The sequence below is a fragment of the Pinus tabuliformis genome, chromosome 4_1, assembly GCF_031772625.1.
Source record: "Pinus tabuliformis cultivar Carrire ecotype Pingquan chromosome 4_1, CPIR1, whole genome shotgun sequence".
NCBI classification, from domain to species: Eukaryota; Viridiplantae; Streptophyta; class Pinopsida; order Pinales; family Pinaceae; genus Pinus; species Pinus tabuliformis.
The window spans coordinates 413,777,059-413,793,756 of NC_142303.1; positions in this window are offsets into that span (position 1 = coordinate 413,777,059).

Genomic DNA, 16,698 nt, shown 5'->3' on the forward strand with positions numbered 1-16,698 from the left:
CTTCTATAAAACAATCTATTTTCTTTCTGGAATCCGAAGACTATGCACTGCAAAGCAACAACCATGTATAATAGTTGTGCCTCTCTTCCCAACTGGTGTAACTGAGAAAACAAAAATATGGAAATCTCTAATGGCAACAATCAATTAAAAACTCAATTTGAAGGTCATCTCCTTTACAGTTCACAACTCCTCCATCATCGATTCCACTCCACTGCCTTCACGAGTCTGTACCATTCAGTTGGCTAATCAATGACTGAATGTTTTCCGCTACAAATCAACCCTTTCTTCTTCATGCACCTTTTGATGTTTGCAGCTTCTCAATTTGGCGCAAAAAATTTGGCAAATTTGATGAGTCTTTTCAGTTCAACAATTCAGTGTCCATTGCACATGAATGTGTGTTGGCACAAATTGTCAAACAATGCAATGAACCTATTGCAGTGCTATCGATCCCTGATTTGGTGCTTTTTATCACCTTATGCATTCAAGAATCCAAGTCTCTTAACATGAACATTTGAGCTATACACCTTAACATACTGCCAGTCACAGGCGCAGATGGGAAATCAGATCCATTTATACACTATGCAACGTCAATAAATATGCCAATGACAATGATTACGAAAGGCTGAAATATTTGGTGAATCACGTTGCGTCGAGAGGTGGATTTACAACATATTCATATGAAGAAGTCAACGAACTTATCCAATGCCACGATGACATGTTTGAGTGGACTGCAAAAAATTCTCTGCTACACCATGAGAGATGGATTTTCAATATTGTTCCAACAAAATTGGTGGTCAGATTCAGTTGGAATTGTAGTAAAAAATCTGAGGTACGACAAGGATTTTTAACACCAAACCACGTACAAACCATACCCAAAAGTACTTTTTTCAGTGTAATGGATATTTCATTGAAATCCTTTTATAGCATGAGAGATCTTGGATTGAAGCCTGTTACCACCACCCAACCTTCCAATGGCGTCGTCATCCTTACCCACTCCTACAAATAATTTTGCTCTTCGTGTGAACTGATAAGATAGTGGGGGTAGTAGTTTAGGTTTTTCGCTGATATTACCATTATTTCTGGGATTCGTTGTCATCAAATAGAGGTATTGTTGCAATGAATCAGATTTTTGAAATATTGGTGGAATGGTACTCGAGAGATCCTGGGGAGAGAGATCACACTAAATCGCGTGAAAATAGGATTTAATTCAAAATATGAAGGCTAATTTTAGCAACCTATTTCTTTATTACTCTACTGCTTGAAAGCTTTAATGCACCCACGGTTTTCCCTTTGCTTTCCACTAGAATTAATCTTTTCCAAGCATATTGCACTTTGTTAGATCAGAGCATACATAACACACAACTGATTTATACTCAGAGATAGACGGTAATAGCAGAGAATTTCACTGAGACAGACAAATGGAGAAACAACAAGATTACTTAGTTAGAAATAGCGGAATAGATAAAACAATCACTGGAGAACAGAAATCACATTGCATTACATAACAGGCTTGGGCCTTGGCTTGCTTTCCTTGGCCAAAGAAATTACAAATTTATAGAGGTAGAAGAAGGATCTAGAATCCTATATGTGATTCAGATGGAGATATGGAATGACCTAGAAACCACTGGCAGTGTAGGAGGATCTAGAATCCTGCATGTGATTCTAGAAACTAATGGCGGTGTAGAAAGATCTAGAATCCTAGAGATCTAGAAAGATATGATCTAGAATCCTCCGTGAATTTGGCTTCACACTTAACATTCTCGCACTTGAAGCCAAATAAGAGTCATCAAGTCACACTGAGTCCTACCATGCCTCTACATAACTCATGTTTATTTCGTGGTAGAATCTTAGTGAGCATATCAGCAGGGTTCCTATCTATATGGATCTTTTCCAAGGATAACTGTTCTTCCTCCAACACAAGTCGGATCCAATGGTACCTTTAGTCAATGTGCTTGGTTTTTGAATGATGTTGGGTTTTTCGCCAAGTGAGTGACACTCTGACTATCACAATATAACACATACTTGTCCTGCTTTATTCCTATTTCTCCTAGGAATTGCTGCATCCACAACATCTCTTTACAAGCTTCTGTTGCAGCTATGTACTCTGCTTCTGTTGTAGAGAGGGCTACTATTCTTTGTAGCCTTGACACCCAAGATACTGCTGCACCTGCAAATGTATACAAATAACTTGTAGTGGACTTTCTGGTATCCATATCTCCAGCCATATCCACATTTGTAAATCCTTCAAGCACAGTCTCATCATGACCAAAACATAAACAATAATGACTAGTACCCTTGAGATACCTTAAAATCCATTTTACTACTTGCCAATGTTGTTTGCCTAGATTGGTAAGGAACCTGCTCACTACTCCCACTAAATATGCAATGTCTGGTCGTGTGCATACCATGGCATACATTAAGCTGCCAACTGCTGAAGCATAAGGAATCTTGCTCATCTCTTCCTTCTCCTTGTCATCACTAGGACATAATTCAATACTCAGCTTGAAGTGGGCTGCAAGGGGTGTACCAACTGGCCTGCCATCCTTCATATTAAACCTGCTAAGCACCTTCTTGATATATTTTTCCTGTGACAGCCACAACCTTTTTTTTTTCCTGTTGCGTATAATCCACATGCCCAATATCTATTGTTCTGGTCCCAAATCCTTCATTGCAAATTTTCTACCCAAATCTTTCTTCAGCCTATTGATCTTATTCTTATCATGCCCAAGAATCAACATGTCATCCACATATAACAATAATATGATATACTTTCCTTGATCATACCTCTTGATATAGACACAATGGTCAGCTTCCAACCTCTGAAAACCATATTCCAACATGAATGAATCAAATTTCTTGTACCATTGTTGAGGTGCCTGTTTCAACCCATAGAGACTCTTCTTCAACCTATAAACAAGGCCTTCTTTTCCTTTTTCTATGAAGCCTTCTGGCTGCTCCATATAAATGTCTTCCTCCAATTCACCATGAAGGAAAGCAGTTTTTACATCTAATTGTTCACATTCTAGGTCTAAAGCAGCAACTAGACCAAGAATGACTCTAATGGATGACATTTTAACAACAGGTGAGAAAATTTCAATGAAGTCAATACCTTCTTTTTGGGAAAAACCTTTCACCACTAGTCTTGCTTTATACCTCTCCTTCTTTTTGTCACCTTCATGCTTAATCCTGTACACCCATTTGTTTTGTAGAGCCTTTCTACCTTTTGGGAGGTTTACCAACTCCCAAGTTTTATTTTCTTGCAAAGAGTTCATTTATTCTTGCATTGCTTTCTTCCATTCTTTACTGTGCTAGACTTTACAAGATTCTTGAAAACAATTAGGTTCACCTTCATCAGTCAACACAATATAGTTTGAAGGAGGATACCTTTGTGAAGGCTTATGAGGCCTAGAAGATCTATAAACCAACTGTGGTGGTGCATTGTCAGGTTGAATCTCCTGTAAAGATTCCTACAAGATTCCTTCTTCTTGTTGTTCATTATTTTCCACTTGTTGTTCTTCATGCTCTTGAATTTGCTGTTCATTTTATTTTATTGGTGGTATGTTTTCCTGCTACTCTTCAAACCTATCAATAACCTTCTTGACCTCCAACTCACCTACAATCCTCTTGAACATTTCTGACTCATTAAATATAACATCCCTGCTTCTAATAATTTTATGTTTGACTGGATCCCATAGACAATAACCAAGATCTTCATCTGCATATCCCAAAAAAATGCATTTCATAGATTTATCATCTAGCTTAGTTCTATTTTCTTTGGGAATATGTACAAATGCTTCACATCCAAAGATTTTCAAGTGAGAATAATTCAAATTCTTACCAGTCCAAACTTCTTCAGGGATACCGCCATCCAAGGCTGTAGTTGGAGATCTATTTATGAGGTAGCAAGCGGTCCTGACTGCTTCAGCCCAAAAAATCTTCTCCAAATTGGAATTGGACAACATACTTCACACCTTTTCCATAATGGTGTGATTCATCCTTTCTGCAACATCATTTTGTTGAGGAGTACCAAGCACAGTCTTCTCATGCTTTATGCTAAACCTGTTACAATATTCCTTAAATGCATTTGAGCAATATTCTCCACCATTATCTGTTCTTAAACACTTCAACAATTTGTTAGTTTCTCTTTCAACAACAACATGGAATTTTTGAAATATTCAAAACACTTCACTTTTATTCTTCATAGGATATGCCCAAACTTTCCTGGATGCATCATCTATAAATGTTACAAAATATGATGCTCCTCGTAATGATTTGATGTTAATAGGCCCAATCACATCCGAGTGTACCATTTCTAACACATTTTTCTTTTTGTCATGGCCACCTCTAAGGAATGAAACCCTTCTTTGTCTACCATATATACAATGCTCACAAAGATCAAGATTGTAGGATTTCAAACCTAGTAATAAATTTTTACCAATAAGGATTTTTAAGCCCTTCTCGCTCATGTGACCCAAATGCTTATGCCACAGATCTACTGAATTTCCTTCTTTTGTGACAACAGCCAAATCTAATTTTCCTATCAGTGTCTTCAATGTATATAATGTTCCTGTCTTGGGTCCTTTGGCCACAACCAATGCACCTTTGCTAATTTTCTAGCCTCCTTTTTCCAAAGCTTGTCGAATAGACTTCATCATCCAGTCATCCCATAGAGATTAAACTCATGCACATTTCTGGTACATGCCTGACCTATTTCAACAATATGTCTTGTCCATCTTTCATCTTGATCTGGACATCTCCCACTCCAACAATACTGCAAAAATGATTATTCCCCAAATGCACTCTACCATAATCATTGGGATTATATGAAACAAAACTATCTTTGCATGGGGTTACATGGTGAGATGCCCCAGAGTCAAGGATCCAATCAAAACCACTACTAGATGTATATACACATGCATCCTCTACTGAAACAGTAAACAACACATCACCATCTGTGGCTACAACAGTAGTCTCACCTTCATTTGTGCTGGATGACTTGTGATTTGTACTAGACGGTCTCTGATCCTTTTTTCCTTTCTTCTAGAATCGACATTCTTTCTTCATGTGCCCGGGTTTGCCACAATGAAAGCAGATTCTCCTTCCTCTCCTTGATTTTGATCGGCCTCTCGATCTTGATCACCCTTGCTAGCCTCGATCCATTCTCCTACCACAATCAGCTAGAGCTAGAGCCTCTCCTCCCTAGTTTTCTGCAATTGACTTGCGTCGCAGCTCCTCATTCATTAAATTGTTGCTGACATCATCAAACTTCAGGGTCCCTGTAGTTGTTGAAGTGCTCATAGCTACAATTAAATTTTCCCAGCTGTCTAGCATAGAAAACATTAGCAAAATAGCTCTAATTTCATCATCTAAAATGATTTTAATAGAGGCAAGCTGATTAGTAATAATATTAAATGCATTCAAGTGCTCAGCAACTGAAGCACCCTCCTTAATTTTGAGATTATAAAGCTTCTTCATCAAGAACACTTTGTTTGATGTTGTGTTCTTCTCATATAGATCATGGAGCTTCTTCCATAATCCTTTTGCCATCTTTTCTCCAAACACATTGAAATAAACATTCTTTGCTAAATATTGGTGGATTGTTGCAATCGCCTTTCTATCTAGCTTATTCCACTCTTCATTTGTCATCGATGAGGGTTTCTTTGTTGTGCCCTCAATTGGCAAATACTGATCCTTTAAAACCTGTATATCCTCCATGTGTGATTTCCATAGGGAAAAATTAGCCCCGCTCAACTTCTCCATATTTGTAACTGTTGTCTCCATTTTCAATCAAATTTACCTCCCAAAACACAAAAACTCCACTTAAAAATAAAACTTTAATTATTACTCTTTAAAATTTAGTAATAATGACCTTCCTCCTTTTAAAATACCCTTTTCAAAATTCCTGCTCCTTTTTAAAATATACTTTTAAAAATTCCAACATATAATTATATATGTTTCATAATAAATATAAAAACATATATAATGTTTTAACCTTTTCACATTTCACACATATGTTGGTTTTAGAAAAAAACTTGACATATACGTGCAAGCTTGATATAAAAAAAAAAAATTATGAACACCACATTTCAATACCAATCTCCATGGATCTCCACTTTTCAAACTCCAGCAACACGTTTCAACATAGATCCACGACCTTGCTTTTCTTGCAGCAACTGTCTTTTAGTTCCCGCATTCCTCAGCTATTTCCTGCACAGATCCTTCAATAGCTCTAGGGGTAACAACCAATGTTTTAACAAATGCTACCAGAGCAAGGCAATGGCACCAAGCGGCTTGCATGGTGGATATTTGAACCTAGCTCTGATACCAGTTGTTAGATCAGAGCATACATAACACACAACGGATTTATACTCAGAGACTTAGATGGCAATTGCAGAGAATTTCACAGAGACAGACAAATGGAGAAACAACAAGATTACTTAGTCAGAAATAGCGGAATAGATAAAACAATCACTGGAGAACAGAAATCACTTTTCATTACATAACAGGCTTGGGCCTTGGCCTGCTTTCCCTGGCCAAAGAAATTACAAATTTATAGAGGTAGAAGAAGGATCTAGAATCCTGGATGTGATTCAGATGGAGATCTGGAATGACCTAGAAACCGCTGGCAGTGTAGGAGGATCTAGAATCCTACATGTGATTCTAGAAACTAATGATGGTGTAGAAAGATCTAGAATCCCGGAGATCTAGAAAGATCTGATCTAGAATCCTCCGTGAATTTGGCTTCACACTTAACACACTTATGGGGGTTATACCATCAATCCTGCTATTGATGCAGCATGTATAGATGTGTGGGAATCGACCGGGCCTTATTGGGAACCTAGATCTTAGTATGCGGTAGAAAGATATAGGATGCTGCCCTTCCCCTTTGAATAGTTTCTCCATTGCTGATTCTATCTCGGGGTGTTGCGCGTCACCTGTGGGCTTGAAATGCTAATGGAATATCTTGTAGAGTGAATGAAATGTTCCAATGAAATATGAACCTTGCAGAGCCAATGAAATGTTCCTGTCGCAGCTCTCTTTTCCGGTCGTACTGACAAATGTGTTTTTATTTTTCATTATTTTATTTATTTATTTTGTTTTTGTATTAAAAACTTATAATTCAAAAAATTATTTCTTTTGTATTGTTTTTTCAAAACTATATTTTTTTAAATTGATTTATTTTCAATTGTTTTTTCTAATTAAAATAAATTGATTTATTTTGTGTTTTCTTTTCTTTTTAAAACTAAAATAAACTGATTTATATTGTTTTTTTTTTGTTTTTAACTAAAATTTAAAATAAATTCTTTTCCTAATTTTCTTTTAATTTTTATGTTGCAAGAAATTAAATTTATTCCTAATAATTTTTTTAATTTTATGTTGTTTTAAAAATCTTTAAAAAGAAATTGAATTTCATTCCTAATTTTCTTTTTAATTTTTTTTTATTATTAAAATTAAAATATTTAAAAAGAATTTGAATTTTATTCTATTTTTTATAATTTTTATGTTGTATTAAAATCAAAATCTTTTAAAAAGAATTTAAATTTTATTCTAACCCTAAAATAATCTAGAATTTTTTTATTGATTTATGATGATTTTTTTTTACCAAATGGAGACAAGAATATTGCAAACCCTGAAAACGTTTATAGACATCTTACTTTCTGATCCTCGAGATCGTGCAAAAACATAGGAGGAGATAATACTTATTCGAGAATGAAGATATCATCCTACCTACTCTGTGCTAATTGAAAATTACAAACCATTAAGTGTAATTAAATTTCCAATGTAACCATTCACGCAATAGTAGTAAAAATATATTCATTTCCAATTCTACACTTTTAAAATCAAAATATACAAGGATGATCAAATCTAGTTTTTGTGACAGTAATTTAATGAAAGAAGAACAAAAACGAAATTGATCTAACCTGGTACTTTCTCGAAACCATCGAAACCATCTTTCAATAAGGATTTCATAGGCGTGATTTCAACTCTGATTCAGATCATGCTGCAACTTTTGTTTGACCTCCTTAATCTCCCATTCGAATAATTTTTCCTCATTATATGTATAGAATTATTCGAAGGTTGATTCATTGTTTTCTTCTGGAGGAGTAGTTAAGCTTTTGCCTGCTTTCAAGATGTCTTCTTTGCAAGAAGAGGAGATCCTGACTCTTGCTAGGATCTGAGTGAGTTTTTCGAAACTTATACTCACCGTTCTTACAAATATACATATGGATTAGTTGGAAAGGGGTTCTTACAGTACCCAAAACTTAAAATATGAAAAACTTAAAGGTTGTTGCAATTGGATTTTTATTGTGTTTTTTTTTTTTTTTAGTGAATGGGGGTTTTTGATTTGTGGATGTTTTGTTTTATTTCTATGTTTTCTATATGAAAATGCAAAATAAACTTAAATGAAAATGCCTAAATGTAGTTAACCCTAAATGAAAATGATCCTAAATGAAAAATGCTTCCTAAACAATCCTCCTAACTAGCTTACATCTAAGTTTGTTTCCCTGGCAACAACACCAAAAATGTAGGGTGGTTTAATGGTATGTTAAATCCTTTGTCATTTTAATATGTCAAAGCGGGGGTTTCGTAAACTTAGAAGGAAACCAAAATATATGGGACCTCAGATGAAACTATTGTAGAAAGTTTGTTTAGGATGGAAAGAAAGAAAGGAAATGCATATTAAAAATCTAAACTATTTTGAAAAGAAAAGATTGATGTCTATTTTATGAAAGCATAAAAATGTTTGATCAATGAAATTGTTTACTTTAGAAGATAAAGAAGAGTCTCTTGTTCAAGAGTCCTGGTTGTCCTTCTACAATCTTTCTATAATAATATTGCCAAACATCTAAGAAAGAAGGAAATAAAGCATATAAATGAAAGCAAGTGAATATTGTTTTCAGTTCAGTTCTTAGCTCATGGATAAGAGTCTCTTGCTTAAGAGTCCTAGTTTTCCTTCTCACATAAAAAATAGCTACTAAAAGGAAATCAATCTTCACATAACAAAACACACTTGAGGAAAGTAAATCACACCTACATGAAAATAAATAACAGAAATTAAACTATGTTATAGATGTATAAAAATTGTGGTTGATAGGGATCCATCCATTCCTCAATGAGCACACATGAACAACTATCACTCCTTAAGAATCAAGCAACATTCATAACTCATACCTGCAAGAAAATGATATTATTCATGTTGAATGAACAATCATAAATCTGATGCTAATGGATAACTGATAACTGTTTTCATTCCTTTGAAGGATGCTCCTCTTATTTATACATGAATTAGTGGTATCTACTCAATAAATGTAGATCCCTTAAATATCTAGTAGATCCATACTTGTCTCAACTTATCCCTAAATACTATATACAAATCCCATGACACAAAAGATCTCCATGATCTTTCTCCTTGGAATATGTTCCACCTCTTGAGTTGAAATTCGAATTTGTGCATTCGAGGCCACATAAGGGTGCCTTGGAACCTTCCAAATGATCTACACATGTTATCAAACTCAAGCTATTTTTAGGTATAAGAAAATAGATGTTATTTTTCTAAATTTTAATCATAAATTCACTCTAAATAAATGAAATTAATATCTTTGGAAAATGTAAATGTAAACTCATATAGTAATGATAATGTGATGGAATGAAGTGACAAAATGAGGATAAAGGTGAAAAATAGAGTGAACGTGAATGTTAATTCAGCGGCCCAACAATGTTCTTTCAACATCTTGCATAATCTCTCTTCTTGTCTGGCCGAGGGTAGTGGGTTAATCTTCAAGGTTCTAGATGGGCCAAATTCTACAACTTTGACATGTGCAGGACTTGGGTTAACTAAGCATAACACGATCCAAGGACTAATCTCAGATTCTTTCATTAGCACATCAATAGGCATGGTACCGGGGGGTTGGTTCCGAAGGATATGGTCAATGAAGTCATCTTCATTAGGTTTCCCCATTCCTATAACAACATCTAGGGTAAAGACTTGGTAGGATGTTGTATAATACACTTCATATTCTTCCTCCTCTTATAGCCACAAGGGTAAGTCATGCTCAATGGATGGATGCGAAGGAGGATACAATACCAATTTTTTAGACAAATGTCCATTGTTAATGGTCATGTTCCCAAACTTGCAACTAATGTAAGCATCAACAGTGGCTAACCATGGCCTTCCAAAGATGAGAGGATAACCATTGAACTTGGTTTTGGGCTGGAGAACCAAGAAGTTAGTAGGATACTCCCAAGAGTTGATGGAGACCATGGCATTCTCAACAAATCCCTTAGGAGCTATTGTGGATCTATCTGCAAGTTGCAGCACTGTAGCTATCTTCCTCAAAGCTCCTTGGAGGTTAGCTTTAACATGGTTTCTTTAGCCATCACATTGATGGAAGCCCCAAGATATATCAAGGTATGAGGGACAATGATGCCATTAATGTGAACATCCATTACTAGACTTCCAAGGTCTAAATATTTTGGACAAATTACTCTCACCGACATCAAATCAGAAAATTGACCAATAACATTGATGGTGGGGGTGTCTCTTTTTCTTCTCCTAGGGTGTTTGAAACATTTATCCTTAATAAGCTTATTATAGATGGGAACATCCTTAATATCCTGGAGAAGGGGTATTTTAACAGACAACTTCTTCAATTCTCCCAGAAGTTCAATCTCTTCTGGGGTGTGCTGACTAGGTTGGATCAATCTCTCAAGAAATAGTGGTGGATTTACTTGAGGGCTTCTTTCTTCCGTTTCCTCTTCAATTTATTCAGGTGGAGATGGTGGATGGTTATCTGGAAACTCTCTTCCAAACCTAAGGTTTATCTCTTTTATCTCCACAACATAGGCAAGGTAAGATGTCTCTCCACTATAGACCTATCGTGTCTAATTTTATGGGTTCATATTGGATTGAGCAGGAATCTAAGGTTTCTTGGGTGGAGCATGATGAGTGATTTTTGGTTGAGGTTGAGCTGGAGGCAGTAAAGTAGGAGGTTGGTTGAGTTGAGGCTTCCACCCTTGTGAAGGGTTGTTCCACTTAAGAGGTTGGGGAGCATATGGATGAAATGGTTGATTGACAGGTTGAGGAGTATATTGAGGAGCATAAGGCCAAGAAGGAGGTGTGGACCATGATGGATGAGTGGAATAGTAATAGGGTGGAAAGGGTGCACTCTATTTGGGAAGGTAATAAGAGTAAGATACGCATTGCATGCCCTGCTAGTATGGTCGAGTTCCTTGAGGTGTCCTTTGATTTATAAACCAGAGTTTCTCAACCCCACCTTATTCCCCTTCGTATACAACTTTTAAACCAGGAAAAGAAGGGCATTTATCTTTGGCATGGTTTTCCTCACAGACTAATAAAACCTCTATGAAATTTAATGGGAATTCATTCATGGGGTGCCCTCTAGTGCATTTAGGATAGAAAATAGCTAGGGCTCTCTCTGATTACTCTTGATATGAATTGTATCCATTTGAAAAGAAAAGGTATGAAAATTTTCACTTTTAGAATCCTCCACACATTCCCAATCTCATTCTTGATGGATGTTGTGGAAGGAGAGGGACTGACCAAGCCTTGACTAGCCCTACCCTTCTCTCTAGCAACCCTAGAGTGATTCTTGAACATAGTTTTAATGTCACCATAGGATAACTTATAGATATCTCCCCCAGATAGCATGATGAGGGTCTCCAACATGTCCTCCCTGATCCCTCAGAGAAGAAATAGTTTGAGGGATACAGGATCAAGGGTGCACTTGACCCTCCTATAACTGAGTTGAGATCTCTCGTCATAGTCTTCTAGGGATTCATCAAGTCTAAGAGTCATTATAAAGATTTATTCCTTGGTTTATTTGGACCAATATTAGTCCATGTACTTGTCATTAAAGGCTTGTTGCATTTGAAGCCAATTAGTGATGCTACTTGTAGGCAGACCCATAAACCAACACAAGGTTGCATCCTTAAGGGTAGAGGGGAATAACTTCAACTTTTGGTCATCAGAGGCATAGTCATAGGTCCTACAGACAACAAAAAATTCAAACATGAAGGTATCAGGATCCTCAAAGGTTAATCCATGGAAGTGTGGAAGGGAAGTAGGGCTTATATTCTTCATTCTAGCCTCTCCATTAGTCTCTCTGATAGGGAAAACCTCATTGTTCCTATTTTCAGCCATAAGTTGGGTAGGTGAAGTGGGTTCTTCTTCTTCCCCAATAGGTTCTTCAAATATTTCAAGTTTCTCACTTAGAGGGTCTTCTAACTCCCCTGTAGTCAGAGAGGGAAGCTGATAGTCACCAAAGAAGAGTGAAGGTTGACTGCTTGAGGGTGTGGGGGTTTTTGGTAAGAATTTTCCTTGAGTATCTCTACTCCTATGAGGCATGAAAGAAATTTTTTCTCTTTTTATTTTATGTTACTTCTTCAAAACTGTATGAAAAATAGAAAATAATGCTTAAGCATAAATAACATCTACCTAGACACCTCCCTAGCAACGACGCCAAAAACTGGTGAGCCCTTGCATTTCACCAAGAGTGCTACAACTTCCAAAGGCTACTCAACTCTATTTATCAACCCGGGTTTTGTACAAAATTCGAGGTGACAATGTTATATGCACAGTAGATGGGATTCTATTCATGCCACCCTCAACTAGGAAATATGATCAATAATATTCCAAGACCCTTCCTCCTATTGAATTAGAATGAAAGCTAGCTATTGAGGTGTAATTTAGAAGCTACCTCTAACTGTGAAAAGGAAAATTCTATTAACTTCAACTTGCAAAATGCCATAGAAAAAATTCATGAAAAGGCAAGATATAGAATACTTGTAGAAATGAAACTACATTATCTTGCAATAATCCATCTAGTTATAAAATATACTTGCAGACAAGAATATAACCTACCAAACCATAACTCAATATTCTATATACCATCTAACTAGCTCACACTTACATATAAATCAATGTTCTATTCGTGCCAAATATTTGATAAGGAAAATAACACTATTATGTTTTTGCAGTGAAGGTAAAGGAGGGTTTATAGTGACCTAAGAGCTTTCCTTGATCGTGAAGGCACAACTAGGGGTCAATGTCCTTCTAAACTAACTCGAAATTGCAGCAAAGGTTAAAATTGGTGAAGAAATAGGCTGTTACTAGTGTGATATTGTAGGTTTTAACCCCGTATAGAAATTACCTACATATGAATTCTAAAACATAGAAAATAAACAATGCGAGAGCATAACACATAAAACACATATACACAGAGATTTTCGCTTGGATCCCAAAACTGGGACTACCAGCTTGATTTTTCATTATTTTCCTTTCAATGTTATAATACATATTTATACATGCCGAAGCATCCAATACCATGGACCGAAAACCATCGCGTCCAAAACCATGGACCGAAAACCATCACATCCAAAACCATGTGCGAAAATCATGCACAAAACCATAGGTGGGTATGTCCAACCTAACATAGGGTCAAAAACCAAAATTTTCTGGGGCGCTACCCCGGACCCCATAGAGTGGGGTTATAGGTGCCCCTCAAACCCCCTGTGACCTCCCCCCCTCTAACCCCCAGTTAACTATGTGGGCTAGTCGTGGAAAGAATATAACACAACCCAACATTCTCCCACTTGTTGTTTTCTTTCCATAGGGGACCACAAGAGAGCTTAGTCATTTATCCAGCCCTGCAATGCCTATTGTTTATCTACACCAAGATAACTTCTCAGAGCTCACAGATTTTGTCAATTCATCTGCAGTATTCTTCAAATTGTCCACCTTTACCAGCAACATCTTTTTGTCTTCTATCATATCCCTCACAAAGTGATACTGAACATCAATGTACTTTGTCTTTGAATGATATGCAAGGTTCTCTGCCAAGAAAATTGCACTTTGGCTATCACAGTCTATCCTTATAGCTTCTTGTACTAACCCCATACTTGAACACAATATCTGCAACCGAACTTCTTCCTTGCTTGCATGAGTGGCTACCATGTGTTTTACCTCTGTAGTTGATAGTGTCACTACAGATTGTTTCTTACTCATCCAGCTGACTGCACCTCCAAATAGGTTAAACACATACCCACTTGTAGATCTTCTTTGATCCAGATCTCCAGCCCAGTCTACATCAACAAAGCCACGAATATCCAACACTCTGCCCAATCCTGGTCTTCCTTGGTAGCACAAACCATAATCACTAGTGCCACGAAAATACTTGAAAACCCGCTTCACTGTTGTCTAATGCTCCTTCCCTGGTTTTGACATAAACCTGTTCAATACTCCCACTACATGTGCAATGTCTAACCTAGTACATACCATTGCATACATTAGGCTACCGACTGCACTTGCATATGGAACACGGGACATGTCCTCTTCTTCTTCTTGTGTCTTGGGACACTGTTCAACAGATAACCTCACACCTACAGGAATAGGAACCTTCACCAATTTACTATCCTACATATTAAACCTCTGCAATATTGTCTCAACATACTTCCTCTGGTTTAAAAAGAGCTTCCTCTTTGCCTGATCTCTTTTAATTTTCATGCCCAAAATATAGTTTGCAGCACCAAGATCTTTCATGTCAAATTTGGAGGACAATTGGGTCTTCAAATCCTGGATAATTTCTTTGTCATTTCCAACCAACAACATATCATCCACATACAAGACCAGATAAATAACATGGTCACCAATTAATTTAAAATACGCACAGTGATCTAATTTGCTTCTGGTGAAGCCAAGTCCCCGTATAAATGTATCAAATTTCTGATACCACATCCTTGGTGACTGTTTTAACCCATACAGAGACTTCTTTAACTTGCATACCAGTTCTTTCTTACCCTTCACTGCAAAGCCTTCAGGCTACTTCATGTAGATTTCCTCTTCCAGATCCCTGTGAAGAAATGTTGTCTTCACATCCATCTTTTCTACCTCAAAATCAAAAGCAACAACAATAGATAAAAGTAATCTAATAGAAGTTACCTTTGCAACAGGAAAAAAAATATCACCAAAATCAATTCCCGACACCTTTTGCTACCAACTGAGCTTTGTATTTCTCCACATTTCCTTCTACATTTATCTTCTTTTTGAACACCCATTTGTTGCCAATGGGTTTCCTTCCAGCCGACAACTCCACCAGATCCCAAGCCTCATTTTTGTGCAAAGATGCCATTTCATCAAACATGGCCTCCTTCCAGAGTTTGCCATCCTCTGAATCTACTGCTTCTTTCATAGTTCTGGGATCATCATCAGTAATAGATAAAGCAAAATTTGAATAGAAAGTAGATGGACTATATCTTTCTGGCTACCTTCTTTCTTGAGCTGATCTTCTCACACCCAGAGTTTGTGGCTCTTCATCTTCTGATTCCTCCTCTACTGTAGAGTCCGATTCTTCCTCCTTTAGCTCAAACTCTATCTTCTCAGATTCCTTTTTTTGGACTTCATGTTTAATAACATCTTTCACCTCTCCGAACACCACATCTCGGCTGTACACAACCTTCCTTGTTACCGAGCTCCAAAGCTTATAACCCTTTAAACCATCCTTATACTCAATAAAGATGCACTTTTCAGATTTACTATCCAACTTGGTTCGTTTCTCTTTTGGAACATGTACATATGCATCACATCCAAATACCCTCAGATGTGAAAGAGAGCTTCTTACCATTCCATACCTCTTGTGGAGTCTTATCCTCCAATGTTGATGAAGGTGACCTGTTGACTAGGTAACATGCATTATCCACCGCCTCTACCTAGAATTCCTGTCCTAATCTGGCACCACTGAGCATGCTTCTTGCCCTTTCCATCAATGTCTTATTCATTCTTTCTATAACTCCATTTTTCTGAGGTGTATATGGAGTATTCTTCTACCGTACTATACCACACTTCTTACAGAATTCTTCAAATTCCTTGCTGCAAAACTCTCCACCATTATTTGTCCTCAGCACCTTTATCTTCTTCTATGTCTGATTTTTCATGAGAGCCTTAAATTCTTTAAACCTATCAAAGACTTCAGATTTCTTCTTAAGGAAATATATCCATGTATTCCTTGAGAAGTCATCTATAAATGATTCATAGTACATAGACTTACCCAGTGATGGAACCTTCACAGGTCCAAACACATCACTATGCACAAGCTCTAATATCTGTTTCGCCCTCTTACTACCAGAGGGGAAACTCACCCAATTTTGCTTCCCATAAACACAATTTTCACAAAAATAAAAATCCAGAGAACTATTACTCATACCTTCTACCATACATTTACCATGAAGTATTCAAAGGCCTTTTTCTCCAATATGTCCAAGCCTTTGATGCCACAACATGGTCTTCTCTCCAGAGACCACTATATTTTCTGCTCCACTTTTAGGAACTGCAGAACTATTGCACCCATCAACAACCGTGATACCTTGCAGCTTGTACAGAGTTCAAATCCAAACTCTCCACATCAATACCAGTGCTCCCCGAACCATCTTGTAGGTATCCTTCTCGAACACTTTTTTTACACCTACATCATCCAGCTTGCTTACAGAAATCAGATTTCTGGCTAATGTAGGAATATGTAGAACACCCAAAAGTGTTCTAACCCTTCCACCTTGTAACTTCAACTTTACTTTTCAGTGACGAATGATTCTAGCCTTCCTATCATCCCCCAAGAAGACATCACCACCATCGTATTTCTCATACTCACAGAACCACTCTCTATGGGGAGTGAAGTGAAAGGATGC